The sequence below is a fragment of the Abramis brama genome, assembly GCF_963993115.1.
Source record: "Abramis brama genome assembly, chromosome: 15".
Taxonomy (NCBI): domain Eukaryota; kingdom Metazoa; phylum Chordata; class Actinopteri; order Cypriniformes; family Leuciscidae; genus Abramis; species Abramis brama.
Window position 1 is genome coordinate 9,755,798 of NC_139977.1, and position 18,688 is coordinate 9,774,485.

At 38.4% G+C, this 18,688-nt stretch overlaps 1 protein-coding gene across 2 annotated transcripts in view; it reads right to left on the bottom strand.

Annotated features, from left to right (window-relative positions):
• The window catches only part of LOC311098014 (uncharacterized protein), a 33,730-nt gene extending 15,556 nt beyond the window's left edge, over window positions 1-18,174 (bottom strand). Inside the window, exon 1 of one of the 2 annotated variants that reach the window (XM_084138016.1) lies at window positions 18,042-18,174. The gene's annotated coding sequence lies outside the window, so the exon portion shown is untranslated. Of the gene's footprint in view, window positions 1-16,642; window positions 16,737-18,041 lie in introns of those variants that run through there. The other variant, XM_084138014.1, reaches the window with a different exon arrangement.
• Window positions 18,175-18,688: the final 514 nt, after the last annotated feature.

Sequence of the window (18,688 nt, forward strand, 5' to 3'; positions counted from 1 at the left end):
ATCAATCCCTAAAAAATGGCATCAGAGCACATCAGGCCCAGGGCTGTTCCTTTAAACAAGCCATACGTCTAACACTGCTACACTACCATGCTACCCAGCATTCAACCACAGAGGTTTCCCCAGCCTCGCTCATGCTGGGTAGGGAGTAACACCTACCACTGGACAGGCTCCACCCCACCGCAGTCCAGAACACTCACACCAGTCAAAGCCTCAGTCACCCGCTGTCAGAAGCGGATGAAACAGTGGTTTGACAAGAAAAAGAAGTTCAGGATCCCAGATATCGCTGTGGCAGACTGGGTGAGAGCTCGCCAACCGCACAGGGAAAACAAGATGGCATCATTTTGGTCCACTCCACAGCAAGTGGTCCGCCGACTGGGACCAGCCACATACCTCCTTGATGGCACCCGCTGGCACGCCAGCTGCCTTCAGAAGGTGCCAGCACCTCCTGCAATGATAACTCAGAACAGCGGGGACATAATGCCACCCAGAGCGGAGCAGGAGGACTCCATACCACAAGCAGCCGCACAGCCTGAAGATACTCCCTCGTTGTCACACCCAGTGCCCCCACCATCATTGTCGCTGCCCCTTTCCCCAGCCTCCCTACCACTGTTCGCCTCACCTTCAGCTGTGTGTTCTCCACGGCCAGTGCGCGCCAGGGCACGGCCCGATTACCTGAAGGACTTTGTGTCAACTTTTCATAGTTGAACCCCCCAGAGAGGGGAAAATGTTATGTCCGCTCAGGACGAATTAATCTGGGTTCGTTTGGTAACACCTCGCTGCATGTTTAGGTTGCAGCTGTTTTGGCTGTTTTGGTCTGAAATGTTTGGTTCTGGTTTGTCCGAAAAGTAAAGAGAGTTGCATGCATAAATCTCTCGTCCAGCGTCCTTTTTTATACACAACAGTCTCATCCTCTCCAATAATTTTTTTCAGCATGATGCTGCGCACGTTGTTCACAGATTTTTTGTGGGCCTGGCCATACATTACACATGTAAATGCCTCAATGTCCTCCACCACATCTGGCTCCACTGATCACCAAGTTTTCTGAGGACATAAATATTTATAGTATTGCAAAGTCACAATGTATCAATACCTATGTTAAGCATTAATTGCCATTACATGCTACAGGATATCTGATTAAAAATACTCACTTGAAGGCTGCATGGTACTTTGGATTACTCTGCAGCTTTTTCAGAGGCCCAACCTTCCCTTTGCCTCTAAAGGTACTTGTAACGTCTTCTCCTGTGAAGACATATAGGCAGAGTATTGTTGTGCAGTAGTCTGCCCCCTTACATTCTGCCAGTTCGCTGACATTTAGGATCCGTCTGTGCTTTCCGGTCCCAATATCGATGTACTAATTATTTATGTCCTCAGAAAACTTGGTGATCAGTGGTCTGTGGAGCCAGATGTGGTGGAGGACATCGAGGTATTTACATGTGTAATGTATGGCCAGGCCTGTGAAAAATCTGTGAACAACGTGTGCAGCATCATGCTGAAAAAAATGATTGGAGAGGATGAGACGCTTACCACCAGATTCAAGGTGGATTTGTCCCGGCTCCTGCCCTGGAGAGACAACCTGATCCCACACATCAACCGTGTCGACCACCGTCTGGCCAACTACAAGAGAGCAGCCACACTGATATTCTGGTGTCCCAAGCCCCATGATCCTGGCCAAGGCTGGGAAAAGACTGAAGAGGGTACCCTGGAACCAGTGTGGTCTTGTGGACCTATCCTCCCCACTTTACTCACTGACTTGCTGGAGGAAACAGTCAAGGAGATGGATGGAGATGGTGAAGAAGACGAGGAGCAAGAGGTCGATTATGAAGGCCTGCTGTATGATGAATAGACATCATTGCCCTTGACCTTTTGACCTTTGATTAGAATCACTTTTTTCTATTTCAGTTTATTCCAATGGGGATTTGTTATACCCTATATATACACACATTTGACAATATGAGTGGTTTTCTGTTTTGTTTCAATAAATATGATACCAATATAACGGTTTGAATAGTAACTCCTTATTATGGGAGATGTTCATTTGGACCAACATGTGACAATTTTTCAAGTAGGGATCATCAACATTTGCTTATTAGACATCATAAAGACTATAAAAATACAAAAGTTAGAAAACATATATCAATAGGGTCCATAGGGGAGGAGTTCCAGTGATCCAATGTCACCGATTTTTTACATTTTTTTGCGTTTATTTGAGTTTTAATGCACCAAACATCATCTAATCATGACAATCCTCATATCTATCAATTCCTCATGCAAAGACGAAGAGAAAATGGGGTGGATTGTGTCTGTAGGATGTATTGTTCAGATTCTATGCAGATTTAAAGTTTTCATTTTTCACAGCCGAAAATCAAGCACGGACACAAAAGATGATACAAAAAATCACATATGGGACAATAATTTGCGTGGGGAACATCAAAATTCCTTTACTAGACACCTTAAGGATTACAAAAAACTAGGTTAAAAAAATATACCTTTCGGGTGCAGGTGGACCTCCCCTTCCTACCAGACTACATTTATTCAAGTCATTAGAAAATAACGCATTTGCTCTGATTGCTTTGATTTAAAATGATTGTGCCGTTCCAACTATGGCGAAGCGAACTTGCTTAAACGACATATCACCTCGATTATCACTTAAGTTCACGAAGAGTGAGATTTGAATACATTAAAATGTACACTTGCTGTTTTTGTAGTTTAATAGTGCAGAGTCTGAGGGAATATGTTCTGCACTGCAGACTGCATCGCAACGAACCTCGCGCCATTTTCAGATGTGTCGCAGGTGGTTGCAAACAGTCCTTTTCGAAATACGGAGCATTTAAGAGCCATTTTTATCGGCGCCATAACAGCTCTACTGCTGCTGTGACTGCACATGCAGTGGTTGATACGGATTTAATTTGTAGTGTTTCACTATGTAGTTATCAGTGTCAGGATGTGGCTAGTCTTGTTGCTCACTTAAAGAACCATATTAAGGAAGGTCGTGCAGTTTACTGTCCAGTAAGAGGGTGCAAAAGTGTTTTTCACGTCATGTCCTCTTTTACCTCTCATATGTCTAGGAAGCACAGGAACTGTTCAGTTAACAGCATTACTGATTCACATCGGCCTTCTGCATCAGAGATACTTTCAGTTACATCAGAGCAGTGTCCTGATGACCTGGATGCAAATACAGGTGAGTCTGAAGTAAGTGAAATGGGCTCATTTCAAAATTTTGATGATTTGTATTTAAGAAATGTGAGCCTGTTTTATATGAAATTACAAGGACAGTTTCTTCTTCCAGCTTCTACAATACAAAATATTGTAGATGGAATGCAAAATATTCATGAATTGGGACAGACATATACTTTTAGTAAGCTACATTCACTTTTGCAGAATTTGTCATTACCTAATGAGACTATTTCTCCAATCTTTGCTACTGTGAAGGAATCAGACTTGTTTTCTGTGTGTCATAAAGGACCAATGCGAACAGAGTATTCAAGGAGTCAGACCTTTAAAAAAGTGTTTCAATACGTTGAACCAAAAAGAATACTTCTAGGTAGAGATGAGAATCGGACAGAGCAATTTGCATACTATGTACCTGTGAAAGACACATTGAAGTGTCTGTTGAATTCAGATTTTGGAAGGAAGTGCATTTCAATGCACCTGCCTGAAAAAAACTCTGCTGATGTACTTTGTGATTGCTCAGATGGCCAAATACTGAAGTGCAGGAATTTCTCTCAAGACATCCCAAACCTCCAGCTACTGCTCTATCAGGATGCTTTTGAGGTGGTCAACCCTTTAGGGTCTGCACGAAAAAAACACAAAATTTTGGCTGTATACCTTTCTCTTGTCAATTTGCCAGTTCATCTCAGGTCAAACACAGAACATATGCAGCTGGTTATGTTGTGCAGAGAAAAAGACTTTAAAGACTTTGGCCATGAAAGTGTTTTCTCAGAGCTAGTAACAGACCTGAAAGACCTTGAGGAAAATGGAATTGCTTTGTCAGATCAATCTATTATAAAAGGCACACTTTACTGCATTGCCGGAGACAATTTGGGATCCCACTGCATAAGTGGATTCACTGAAAATTTTAGTCAGTCAAGCTTTTTTTGCAGGTACTGTCTAATTACTAAAGAAGAATTCCAGAGTGTTGACCCAAATTTGTGTGGTCCACTGCGCACTGTTGAAAACTACAGTGCTGTTGTTAACCAATTACAGACCGAAAATGAAACCATTCAAGGCATAAAGTTTGATTCAGTTTTCAACTCTTTGAAGAACTTTAAAGTTTGCCAACCTGGCTTGCCACCTTGCCTTGGTCACGACATTTTTGAAGGCGTGTTGTCTTACGATGTTGCTCTTTACGTCAAATATTTTGTTAAGAAGAAGTGGTTCACATACCCAATTCTTAACCGTCGAATCAGGCAGTTCAAATACAATGGTTCTGATGCATTCACAAAACCTTGTGAGTTAAATTCTCATGGACCTAAGCTAGCTGGTCAGGCCATTCAGAATTGGAATTTTTTACGTCTTCTACCTGTAATACTTGGTGATAGAGTTGTGGATCCTTGCAGATGAGGTTTGGCAATTAACTCTTCAACTAAAGGACATTGTTGAACTGATTTGCGCTCAGAAAATTTCGGTGTCACAGGTTGCATATTTGGATGTTCTCATCCAAGAATACTTGGAATCTAGAAAAGCAGCCTTTCCAGAAGTGAATCTAAAACCAAAACATCACTACCTTCGACATTATCCAGGTCTGATACTCAAATTTGGTCCATTGATCCGATTATGGACAATGCGATTTGAAAATAAACACAGTTACTTCAAAAGATGTACCAGACATCTGAAGAATTTAAAAAATTTGTGTCGCACATTTTCTGAAAGGCATCAGTTGTTTCAGGCCTATTTGACATCTGGATCTTGTCCCCATTCTTACAACTGAAAGATAGTTCCCCATTTTATTCTGAGCTTTACAGTGAAACTGTCAAAGATGCAGTCAGTCCATTCAAATTCAGTGAAACACAAACAAGGGTTTCTTCAGAAATACAGTATAAAGGAACTGTGTACAAAAAGAGCCAACTGTTTGTCATTAGAAATGAGGAGACAGTGGAGTTTGGTGAACTTATGCTCATGTTCATCACATAGGAGCATGTTGATTTGCTGACCAGGGTGTTCATAGCAGATTTTCTTCCTGAGTATCATTTGTACTCTCTACGAAACACCAGTAAAGGGTTCAGTGTCTGAACATTGACCACTTGCCTGATTATTACCCACTGTCATCTTACATGTTGCAAGGACATAGGGTAGTTCCACTGAAACACAGCATAGTGTCTCATTAGATCAATACAGGCTTGCATAGTTGTAACATTGGATTGTATTGATAAAACTAGTTTTAAACTAAAATAATGCAATTCTAACTGATATTTTTGCATTATAATATTTCACTCTTTGTTGTTTGCACAGCTCAACACACCTAACATGTATGACAAAAATGGTATTTCTGATATAGTTTCGACAACATCAATCTGTTACAAGTTTCTTTCTTCTATTGAACATAAAAGAAAACACAAAATGTGTCACTTTCAAAAACTTTAAAAGTCTTTGGTTATATTTTTCTTTTTTTTTTTTTTCATTGGAAAATATATTGTATGTTCAAAAGAAGAAAGATACTCATACAGGTTTGAATTGAAACAGTTTAATTGTGCTCAAATGGGCCAATTATACCTTTAATTAATTTTAGAGTCAACAAATATTTTTTTTTTCTCTTTTCTAGTCATGAATGAATCGGAGCAAAGCAGTGTAACCACTGCAGTTGCTGAGATTCTCAAAGATATTTCATCCTCGGTGCTACAGTCAGTGGTGGAGACACTTAACTCACTTGGAGTATCTTCACCTGAAGATTTCCGATATGTTCAGGAAGCAGATCTCTTGCCAGTATTACGACCCATTCAGGCACGAAAACTTGTATCTGCCTGGAGCCAGAACAGTAAGTACATTTAATTTTTATAATGAAATATAAAAATGTAAAAGTTTTCTTAAATTGGTTTCATAAGTGATCATTTTTTACGTTTGTCCTTTTAGAAGAAAGTTCAGATAGCTTGCCAAGTTATAGAGAGAGCAGCAGTGGCACACGGTCCTCTTCATGCTCATCATCACCATCCCCAACATTTGGCAAAGCTTCCACGGTTGCTTCTGACTGGGCTGACAATTTTAAAATACCATGGGAGAAGTTGCCAGAAGCATTGATGCAATGTTTAGAAAGGCAGAAAAGACCAACCCCAAGATTACGACGAGATATGGTGAAAATTGTTGTATCCGAAATGATGAAGATGTGCGAGTCTCCAAGTAAGCAAAACTCTACAGTCATTGCCAAAAAGATGGTGGCCAAATACCCTGCATCCTTGCAGGATGTTATTGATGGTGATATAATTGGTGCAGGGTATCACTCACTACTTAAGCAGATCCAGAATCGTGTAGAAAATGTGAAAAGGACCAATGTTCCGAAAATCCGAAAACGCAGCAGAACAGAAGACTCTGACACAGAGGAGATTCCTGCTGAAAGAAGGGCAGCGGTTCAAGACACTTACAGCTGTGTAAATTGGAATGTAGAATTTATGCCGCTGAATGAGACCAAAGAGAGCCAGCTGGAAAAGCAAGAAATGATGAAGATAAAGTCTAAAGCAACAAATTTTGACTCAGAAGAAGTTAGCACCCTCCTGAAAGCAACATACTACACACAGCGCAAAGACATAAACAATGGAGCAAGCATACAACAGCTTTGTGAGAACTGGCCATTTCTATTTCAAGAGGTTGGTATGTGTACACACTTCAAGCAGCTAACTGGAATTGATCTGAAGGAGATGTTTCTTAAAAGCTTGGATAAAAAAGGACAGCGGCTCCTGAACTTTCTTAAAACAGTTGGTGCAGAAAAGAAGCCCAAAGTTATGCAAACTGCTGCAAAACTAGATGTTTTGAGGTGTCAACCTGAAGGATGCAGTGAGGATTTGAAAGATGTGGTGCTTCTTCTGCTTGCCTACTTTGACGAAAAGGAAGAAGTGATGTTTCATTATGTGGAAGAGTCTTGCCTTGTTGAAGATGTGGATGTAGACAAGTTACCAGCAACACCCTGCATCATTGTCTGTGGTGAGTTTGAATTAATAAAATTGTTATATTTTACAATTTAAAGGATAGTTCAATATTATAATTCTGTAATTTACTCAAATTTAATTTGTTCAAAACCTGTATAGATTTATTTGTTCTGCTATATATTATTTTGAAGAAGGCTGTTAACCGAACAGTTATGGGTGGATATTGACTTTATTAAGCAAAAGTACTGTGGAAATCAGTGGTGCCCCACAACTGTGTGGTTACAAACATTCTGAAAATTTTCTTTCTTAGTGTTTAGAAAAATAAAAAAAATGTATACAGGTTTTGTTTTACTTGCTGGTGAGTAAAAGATGACATTAATTACTCACTATCATGTCATTCCAAACTGAATATATTAAGACCAAAGGCATTTAATTGTTTGTTTTTGTCTGTAGGCACCTCATGCTACACATCAAAGCTTTTCATGCTGAGCATCGACCAGAAGATTTCAACTCCGGAGCAATTTGCATGATGTTTAGCAGTTACTACTGTTTTAACATCCATTACCCTTTGGAACTTGGTTCTACTCTGGAATTCATACAAAGGTAGGCATTAAACCATTTTTAACACGTAATTGCACTTTACAGTAAGGTCTCATTTGTTAACATATGGTAATGTATTCACTAAAATTAACTGACAATGGGAATTACATTGTTTTGGTTAGAAAAATAAAGTTGTTCATTGTTTGTTCATGTTAGATATTTTTATCATTAGTTAATGCACTGTGAACCAAGATTTGTACTGTTAACTTAATATGTACTTGTACTATAATATTAGTTCATGTAAAAAAAAAAAAGTATATTTTTTTTTAGTGAAGTAATTTGGTGAACTTTATTCCATCTGTATTTGTGATCAACAAAATGAGTGATTACATTCTCTTTTGTAGGTGCTTCTTCAGCATAAATCCAGAGAAGGGCACCAAAGTTGAGTCAAGAAAAAACAAAAAACAGCTTCCAGTGAATCCCAGAGTCCTTACACTGATAGCAGACCTTGCTGATCACGAATGGAGAACAGACTAAGGTTGGACAAATCTTATTTGACAGATGTCTGAGGATAACGTTGGCAGTGATGATGCTTTTCAAATTTATACTGGAAGATGCTTTGAAAATGTTGAAAATGACTTGAGAATGTTGAAAATGTGTGAGCCGTCATCTTAGAAATGTATCTTTTCCCAATATACTGCTTTGTACTTATGGTATGTTTGTTACTATACCAGTAATTATTTGAGCATTATTTGAGCAGTGAGTACTCACTTTTGCATTAATAATTGAATGTCGCTACAAAATCTTTTTTTCTCCTTGTATTTCCTTGATTAACCACATGCCATTAAGAGCATAGAATACTGTTCAGATTAATGAATGTTGCCTTCTGGTAAAGACTGTAATAATTCAAAATGTTTATTCTGCAAAGTCAACCTGGAATACATTTTCCTGCTGTTTTAAGGAAAAGAATATAGTTGTCATGGTATATGTTTGTGGTATTAAAATAAAAGGTATATTTGCCTTCCTTACCAGTTCTGGGTGTTATTGAATAATATACCAACTTTCAATTTTCTGACAACCACAGCTGCCAGTTTTTATTGTAAATTTTACAGTTCACTTAAGTATAATGTAAATACTTACAAGTGAACTGTAAAATTTACAGTAAAAACCAGCAGCTGTGGTTGTCAGGAATCTACTGTAAAAAATACAGGTTTACATTTTTTTCTGTTTACAGTACACTGAAAAGTGAACTGTAAAATGTACGGTAAAGAACTGGCGGCTGTGGTTGCCAGAAATCTACCGTAAAAAATACAGTCAAAATGTTTTCCTGTTTACGGTACACTTAAAAGTGAACTGTAAAATATACGGTGAAAAACTGGCAGCTGTGGTTGCCAGAAATCTACCGTAAAAATTACAGTCAACATGTTTTCCTGTTTACGGTATACTTAAAAGTGAACTGTAAAATTTACGGTGAAAAACTGGCAGCTGTGGTTGCTAGAAATCTACCGTAAAAAATACAGTCAAAATGTTTTCCTGTTTACGGTATACTTAAAAGTGAACTGTAAAATTTACGGTGAAAAACTGGCAGCTGTGGTTGCCAGAAATCTACCGTAAAAAATACAGTCAAAATTTTCTTTGTACCGTAAACGGATAAACATTTCCACTGTAATTTTTACGGTAGATTTCTGGCAACCACAGCTGCCAGTTTTTTAGCGTAAATTTTACGGGATTTTTTTTACAGTGCATGATTGTTTCTTCACGGGAGGAGTAACTTTAAGGCATGGTTTGTAGTACTGCGGGACGCAGGCTAGGGCTGGGCGATATGACGATATTATCATATATTGACGATGTCTCACAAGTATCACAATGACGATCATAACAGTCAGTTACCAGATGAACATCGACAATATCTGGAAAAATATACCATACACATATTTATTCTAATGTAATAGCATGGATAAAATATTTTCTATGAAGGCTAGTCGTTAAGAAATATGAATAGAAATTCAATTCCAATTCTTGATACCATTCTTTAAGCACAAGACGCGCCAAAGAGTAGGGATGGGCGATATGGCCTAAAAAATTTATCACGATAATTTCAGGTATATAATTTATTGCGATAATGATACAAATGACGATAAATTATTTTCTTCTGTAAAATATCAGATTATGTTATGTTTAAGTTGTGTTCCAGTGACTGTGCTGAAAAACATCACACAACAACAATTACACAATAATAATTAAAATCAATAACAAGTTTAAAATGTAAACACAGATTCTGTATTTATTTATACTCTCATGGTGCAAAAATAGTGCAAACAGCAAAAGTAACAATCACCAACCATGTCTTCAGTTGTGTTTCAAAATTACAACAGAGTACAACTGCAAATAAATCCTGATAAAGTAACAAACATGTTAAAGTAACCTGATAAAGTAAAGTAAAGAAGTTCAGTGTGAAACAGTCAATGACACACTCTTAGAATGTAAATATAATACGTAAGTGGAACATGCTACCACCAATTAGGTAGTTAAATTTTCAACACTCTTGTCCCATGGAACAAATTGTAAAAATAGTGCAAACACTGTATCAAAAAGTAACGATCCCAACTATGTCTTCAGATAGTTTACAAAATAGTGCAAAACAAGATGATCAATTAAAAAACAAATCAATAAATTAAATTTAAATAAAAGTTTAATTAAACTGTAAACACTGATATACTCTTGCAAAATGTAGAAATGAGGCTGACATGAACTTGTCTGGTAGTGCAAGTTGTATAACACACATACTAGTGTGATTCAGTAGCTTTCAAAAAGAGAACAGGGCTCACACCTTAAGATTTTTGGTCAAGAAGACCAACATATTCACTGTAGCTGGTTTCAGAAGAGACCTTTGGCATGTCACTACATTTCCAGCAGCGCTGAACACCCTCTCTGAGGGTGTACTAGTGGCGGGGATGCACAAGTACTTTTTCACCAAACGACTGATGTTAGAGAAATTCACCTCATGTACCTTCCACCACGTAAGGGGATTGCTTTCACCATCTGCAAGTGGCCCATGCAGGTAGTTGATTAATTCAGCCTCAATTTTCTCTGTTTCAGAAAGGGTGGTCATCTCAGCAGCTGGTTTCTTGAAAAAACTTACAAGACTCTTCTTCTGCCTTTTAGATGCACTTTGAGCTTCTTTTGTTGATTCAGATGACGTTACAGGGGTAGAAGAGCCAGCATCACTTGGCATGACAGAAGGGATTCCACCTTTCTGACTACTCTGGCTTTGATGACCAGGATCTCTTCTTGACTCATATACTGAGTGCGGAAGCGTGGATCAAGAATTGTTGCCATGTTGATCAGTTCCTGAACCTCTTGGGTCACCATATTTGGTGTTCATGTAGTCCAGTATTGAACTTTTAATTGTCCTGGTGAGATCTGCGTCTTCATCTTTCCCCTGCAGCAGCTCACTGTTGAATAGGTGAAGAGTAGGCTTCAAGCATGACACTGTGACATATTTTTCAGAAGAGAGGGCATCTGTAAAATCAAGAAGAGGCCCAAGTGCTTTACTGACTGAGTCTAGGACATCAATATCCTGCCAAGTAGGCACCAGATGTAGGCTTATGCTCCATTTTCATATCGTCTTATCGTCAGCCTGTGAGATCGGCGATACACGATATTATCGTGAGGGGGGCGGGGCTTACTTATTTGATTATTAACTTGGTTATTTACTCATCAATTTGCTTGTTTAATTACTTCGTTTTAAATATGAGAATTTTTTTCTATTTTGCTAGCAAAGGTGGAGTGTTTATTAATAGGCTAAATCAGGTTATTTCCGGTATAGTGAGGTAAAAAAAAGATCCTAATCATTCTTGTATCTGACTCAGAGTATTTCAACATGTCAGCGGGAAATTTACGGACACACATTATCCTCTCATGCCGTTACAGATGCAGTATTTTGCCTGTAGGCTACTTCTGCACGAGATGAGAACACGTTTTAATTTCTTGGGTCAAAAAAAAAGTGTTGGAGTCTGCGATATATGTCCTCCTACCAGTGCTCTCTCTGTCTGCATGCACTTCACTTATGCGCACCGCACTTCAATAAGCCCAAATAACACGGGTTTTAAATGCCGGGAGAAATCAGAGGCAAAAATCTAAAAGTCGATCGGTAATACTTAAACCTATGACTTGACTCTGATAAAGGAAAACAGGTTAATGCGTTTACATGACCACATGCATTGTCTGTTTATTCAGCATAATCGAGTTAATAACGTGCATGTAAACGCGCTCATTCCCTGAAAATGAAAGCAGAAACGGACTGAGCTTTCGCTGCATTAACGGCGCGTTCTCTCAGAGATGACGGTGGATATAACGGTACAGCAACTATCAATTTACTGGCTTAATATTTCTCTTGTGGACTTACATTATTGACAGTGAAAAAATTTGAAGAATATTTCTTGTTAAACAAGTTTGAAGTTGCTTGTGATTTTCACAGATGGCAGAGTTTCACAGATATGCTTCGTGAACTAAAGACTTTTATTAGGCCTAGGCGGCCTATATAATTTTATTGATATTATTATAATTAATATTTTGTAATTGTGTGCTATGGAAACAAAATACTGACGAACAACGATGCCGCGTCTTCATCTTGGCTCTGTATAAGAATGATGCGTCTGTTAAAACAAGCACTCTTGACAATTTGTGAATGGATCACCTTGCAATTAAATTTCGTTGTGGGATGTAGTTTTTTTAGTCTCTAACCAGAACCAGATGCCTGGTTGACCTGTCAGCAGCCAGGACTTGCGTAATGGCCTTCTCTTGCTCAAGTATCCGCTCGATCATCTTCTGCCTTGATCCCCATCGTGTTGCCGATTCAGTCACAAGTTTGTGTGGCGGAAGGCCAAGTTCTACTTGAGCATCTTTGAGTGTTCGCTGTTTTTTCCAGCTGTGCGAAAAAACACTGACAATCTTCTTACAGACTCCCACAGCTCTGTCAATCCTGGTATCCCTCATGCTTCTCTCTGCAAAACAACAACAAAACTATTTGTTTATTTTTATGTATTTATTTATGTTTCTTTTGCACAAGAATAAAATAAATACAATAAAAACAAACAAAAACAAAAAAAAGTTCAAAGAAAAAAGTTACAGTTCAGTTAATATTAAAATAGATGAAACAAAAAAAATCATTTAAATAAATGAACATTTAATATTAAATGCACATAATATAAACATTAGCTAATGTAATGAATTACTGTTCAAAATACTGCATAGTCACATTACTAATGCAGAACTAAATACAGTTAATATTAAGCTCATGTTTGCTCAGTGTGCATGCATTAAATATACTGACACTAAGAGATAAAGAGTAAACTTACCAATAGCAATGTGTAGACAATGGCCAAAGCAAGACAGTCTTGTCCACATGTTTAGAGTGACTGCTTTTACTATATTGGCCCTGCTGTCCGTTGTTAGGCACACCTGTTTCTCCTCATCTAAATTCCATTCTTGAAGAAACTGCTTCAAGCCACTCGCGATGTTTTCACCCGTGTGGTCATCTGGGAAAAAACTTGTCTGGATGCAACAGCTGTTCAAACTCCAGTCACTCGTTATGTAGTGGACCGTAAGGCTAATGTACGGCTCAGTCGCTCTGCTACTCCACATGTCTGCACAGTTGAAGCATAAAAATCCACCGTAGACAGTGATGTTTGTACCCTACCGCGGAAATATCACTCTTCATACATCACTGGCATGGCTGTTTTGGAAAAGTACTTCCTTGAGGGCATGTTGTATCTTGGGTCCAGTTTATGGATCATTCGCTTGAATCCTTCTTTTTCGACAGTTTGGAATGGCAACATGTCTTTTGTCAAACAAAATGCCACTGCTTCCGTCAATTCGTTCCATCGTTTACTTTGCTTATCATAAGGGACGCAATTAGCAAATGCGCTGGCAATTTTCATCTGGGTGGGAATTTTCTTACCCCTAGGTCCACTTGTAGTTTTCGCCTCCTTTGCCTCGCGTATCTTCAGACATTCGTCATACTCTGGTTTGTGTTTCAGATGGTGGAACAAATTGGACGTGTTTCCACTCTTTGTAACCACCGTTTTTCTGCAAACTTTGATTTTCCTCATTCCTCATCTGATTTTCTGTAACCAAACCAGTTCCAAATTGTGGAGGTAGCTCCTAGCTTAACAACAAGCTCCTCCTCAGCCTCACGTCCGCCTTCCGCCATGCTTGTTTTCACTCCGCACGTGAACAGTGCGGGCGCGCGCGCTCACAAAACTACGTCATCAACTAGACTTATCGTTATTATCGTGAGGAGACAAATTTTTATCGTAAGGAGAATTTTCAACGGTATATCGCAAACGATAAGATATCGCCCATCCCTACCAAAGAGAACACTTCTGTATGTGTTCATTGCGCACGGTTTTACGAGCAGCGCACACACACTGTGCTCGGACAAATACACACCCAATTAAGTCGAAATATCCCCGTTTTGTATTAAAGGGTTCTGTGGTTCACACAGAAGTGGTTCACCCAAAAGTGAAAATTAGCCCATTATTTACTCACCCTGAAGTCATCCTAGGAGTAAAAAATTACTGGCTCTTGCATTACGTTGTGCGTCAATTTCAAGTGTTACTCTTTTGGCGCAAGTCAATGCGTACGGCTGTCTGCCGGAATCTAGTTATTTTAGTCAATAAAGTTTTAAATATGGATATTTTACTTACACAAACGCATCGCTTCACTTCAGAAGGCCTTTATTAACCCCCCGGAGAGCCGTTTCGAGCACTTTAATCATGAATAGATGCACTTTAATGGACTTCCAAAGTCATCCAGCCATTCTCAACCTTGGAAGAGCCAGGATTTTTTTTTATATAACTCCGATTGTATTCGTCTGAAAGAAGAATGTCATATACACCTAGGATGACTTCAGGGTGAGTAAATCATGGGCTAATTTTCATTTTCGGGTGAACTTTCCCTTTAAGTGAACTTAAACGTTAAGAAAGAAAAACAGTCAGTCTATAGGATCCGTGCATTGACAGCAGCCTATAATAGATACCCGCTGCCAACATAAATGTTAATCAAACAACAAAAGAAAAAGAAAATCACTCAATGAACTTGACAGAATAACTTTTGTAACCTGTTGTTCAGCGCTGACCGCTCTAAAGGCAACGTGTCCGTTCACGCGACTTGGGGATTCGATCCCTGTCAAACATAATTTATCTTTCGTAATTTTTTCAAATAGTTTTTCTTGATTACACAACTTTATTTGATATTTTTGATTCCTAAGTTAATGTTGCTAATCAGTTCTATGCAATTTATTTTATTCTGCAGACGAAAAAAAAGAAACTATCCTATAAACTCGGAATAGCAGTGATATCTCCCATTTAAAAAAATATTAAAAAATCAAAGTAGGCCTATGCCTTTTTTTTATCTCGGTCTGCAAGTTTCTGAATTTTTATTTAAACAGTGTACATAATGAATGAACAAAAATCCCAAATGTGACCATTGTAATTAAAATTATTTTAGAAATATAATTTAGTTATATTGCAAACGGATGAAGAAATTGCTGTACTTTGAATATCTCATGCAAGCGTTTGGAGTTTCAAATGTTGGCAGCTTCGTTATAGCTTTTTGGGAGCGTTGCTGTAGATAAAAAACATGAGTGTATGTTGGAAATAAAAGCGCTGAATTGAATTTTCTCTGTTGTCTATGCTCATCATTAGTCTCGTGAAGTCACGTTCATAGTACCGTTCACTCACCAGGGGTGCGTTTCCCGAAAGCATCGTTGGCCAACCATGGTCGCAAGTTCATCGCAATGTCCATTGAACTCTATTAGTAACGAGGGAACTTGCGACCATAGTTGGCTAACGATGCTTTCGGGAAACGCACCCCAGGTTGATGCTTTGGCATGGCCACTGTATAATGCTTTTAACACGACCCATTTGTTTAAAACTCCTTTAATTATATTACCACCTACTGTATAACATTTATTTTAGACAGAAAAAAACATTAATAATTCTGATAACATGCCGATGATGTATTCCGTTTTGTTTATTATTCTAACAATGTTTGCGTATTTCAGCAAATGCATGCGTGATGCATGCATGATCCAGTCACTTCACTTTTGTTTATCCTATCAAACAACACATAAATCTTTTAAAACTGTAGTTTAAAACAAATGCTTATTGTTGTGCTTATATTTATTAGGAGTTGATCCCCTGTTGTTATAAATAAAAAGAAGCAACTGGGATTATTAAGCTACTCTAAAGCACTAATGCTTTTTTATTCAGGCGAAATGTTTTTATGCTTTTTCCAAATTTGTTAGATTTATTTTTACATGCTATATTAATTACCTGGTTGTTTACCTTTCCAAAGATTTTGTTTAAAAAAAGAAACTTTAGTGACAGTGCACATACATATATCACTCTTCCAGACTCTATTTTTTTATATAGAAGTGTGTTTTGTTTTGTATGTTTTGTTTTGCATGTCAGGAGATAGTGAAATTGCAGAAATTACAGTTTTTAAAAAGTTTAAATAATACTGTTTGTCCAGTTCAGTGCTGTTGTTATAATAGTCAAAAACAAAAATAAACAAATAAATATTAGTCCTGTATATCAGTTATAGGGCAAATAAAAAAGCACATAATTGGGAATGGTAAGCCTATTGGTTATAACAATCAATATCTGTCGATCTCTACTTTCAACCAGCATAACAAAAAATGTTTCTCGATCAAATCGCCTACCCTGCCTTTAAGTGTTTTGCTCAAACAACTGTTTAGAAATGATTAAACTCCTTTATGTTGCTCTCACATTAGATATGTTTTACGTGCATTAAAAACTCTATTTACCAGGTTTCATTAAATGAAAACACAACTCATAATCTTCACATATTGTAATGCGAAAAACCATTGAGTAACGAGTTTACGTTTCACGAGCGTAATGTATAAAATCAGTCGGTTCATTTCTGAGTGATTCACCAAATGAACTGACTCGTTTCGTCGTTTGGATTTAGATTCCTCCTAATAACAAATTAAATGTACTCACAGTTTGAAAAAACATCAGATTTAGGGCTGAATGAACGGCTGTGTTCCACTTCACATGTTTATGTTCCCTTCCCTCGCTCACTTCTCTTCTTCTCCTAGACTCGGATCTGTGCCATTGCTTTGGTTGCACGAGCGCCCTCTCCTGGCGGAAACCAATCCCTATTAAACTACCTTCATAGATTTAACACTACTAAAATAATCTCTGTTATCTTGTTTGAGATTATGCCAACACTGTTTATCTCCAGAAATATGTTTGATGTGGGATTCAAACTTCAAATGTCTGCTAAGGAGTTTGCAATTGTATACTTCTCAACTCCTTCAACTGTTGTATGTTATTGTTGATTTTAATTTAAATCTTGACTTTTTGGTGAGAGTCCAGAACACTTGCGCTGTTTGATTGAGTTCCAACGTTTGAAAAGGGAGCGTTCTTTGATAGCTTTCTATATATAATTTTTTCGCAGTTTACACAACAGATTATTTTCGTCCTACTAAGAGAAAAAATGTGAAGTTGACAGTTTAGTCACTGGTTGATTTAATGTCAATCTGACATCTGACTGTCGGCCTACATGAATCATTACATATCAGAAATCACTGGTCACTGCTGATTCTGGTTAGACATGTAGCCTACACATAATCCATACATACGGATTACATACATATGGATACATATCAAACGATCTGTAACAAAGCAATAGTGAGTGATACAGTAAAAACTTTTTCACTCACATAAGTGTGTTGCGCCATTCAGCCATCAGCTGGCTAACAGCCCTTATTAGACATTCTCTGCTATCAGCTATGCCGATACACAATGGTGAATCTAGCCACTGAAGATTAGTGAGTGAAAGTGTGGAAAAAGAAGAGACCGCACATATGATGGATGATATTACACATGTATTATACGTGTAAATCTTTGTGGTGGAATTTAATTAAGTACTATTACTAGTATTATAATTATAATTATATATATATATTATTAGTATTATAATTATAAGTAGTATAATTACTGGACAATTAAAGATTTAAATGACCTATGACCTAAGTTGAAAATGTAGACAGTTTCCTGTCAGCTGTTAATTTGTTCTTGTAGCTCAGAGCCCTGTTTCTCTGTCTAATTTCAGCACCCAGCCTGCACAAATTTCACAAATTTCTTGATGGAGATAGATTCTAAGAGGCTGGCATGTGCTCGGCGCTCACAGCATAGCTGTGGTCCTGGTGTCTAGGACCCAACAGCAGGACTTCACAGTGAGGACATGCCCTCACTGTGAAGTCCTGCTGAAGCATCCGGACTACCCAGCCAGCAACATAAAAGAGGCCCTCCTCCAGGATGCAATCACCAACAGTCTAAAAAGTAAGAGAAATACAATATTACATTGCATATGATAATGTGTCATGTGACTTACAACTGTAGATGTGTGTCTTTGTGCTGTTTTGTGGGTCATGGTGTAGTGCAGATAACCTTGTCTTCCAGAATGCCTGACACCAGGTCAACATCCATTGGTTCTGCTGTGGGTGAAAGAGGCAGGGCCAATGAGGTGGTCGGAGGCATCAGCAGACCTGTGGTTGCTGAGGTCGAGGGAGTCGCCCCATCGAATGAGGTAGTCAGAAGTGTGACTCCATCTTCCACCTCACAATTGGATGTGACTGAAGAGAGGGCAGGCAGAATGTTGGACACACTCAGTCCCTTGAGAGCAGCGGTGAACTCCTGTGCACTGGGGTTATATCTGTGCCCACCTTTTCCCCAGACCAAGGAGAAGAGATTCTACCCAAAAACAAAAGGGGGAGAAAGTAAGCTGTTTATGATTTTGATTAGGTTAGGGATTTCCAATGCAACAGTTCACAGGGAGTAGGGAAAGTCCCTCGGAGGGCTTCCAGGAAAAACTACTGTACCAATACATGTTTTTTTGTTTGTTTGTCTGTTGTAGTCTGTTGCATTTACCTCAATGCAATCTTGATTCAGTTTTGAGGTGCACAAATACTTCATGCCAGCATCTGTGCACCTCTTCTGGACCATCAAGATGCTCTTGATTGTGAGCCGCATTCCGTTCTG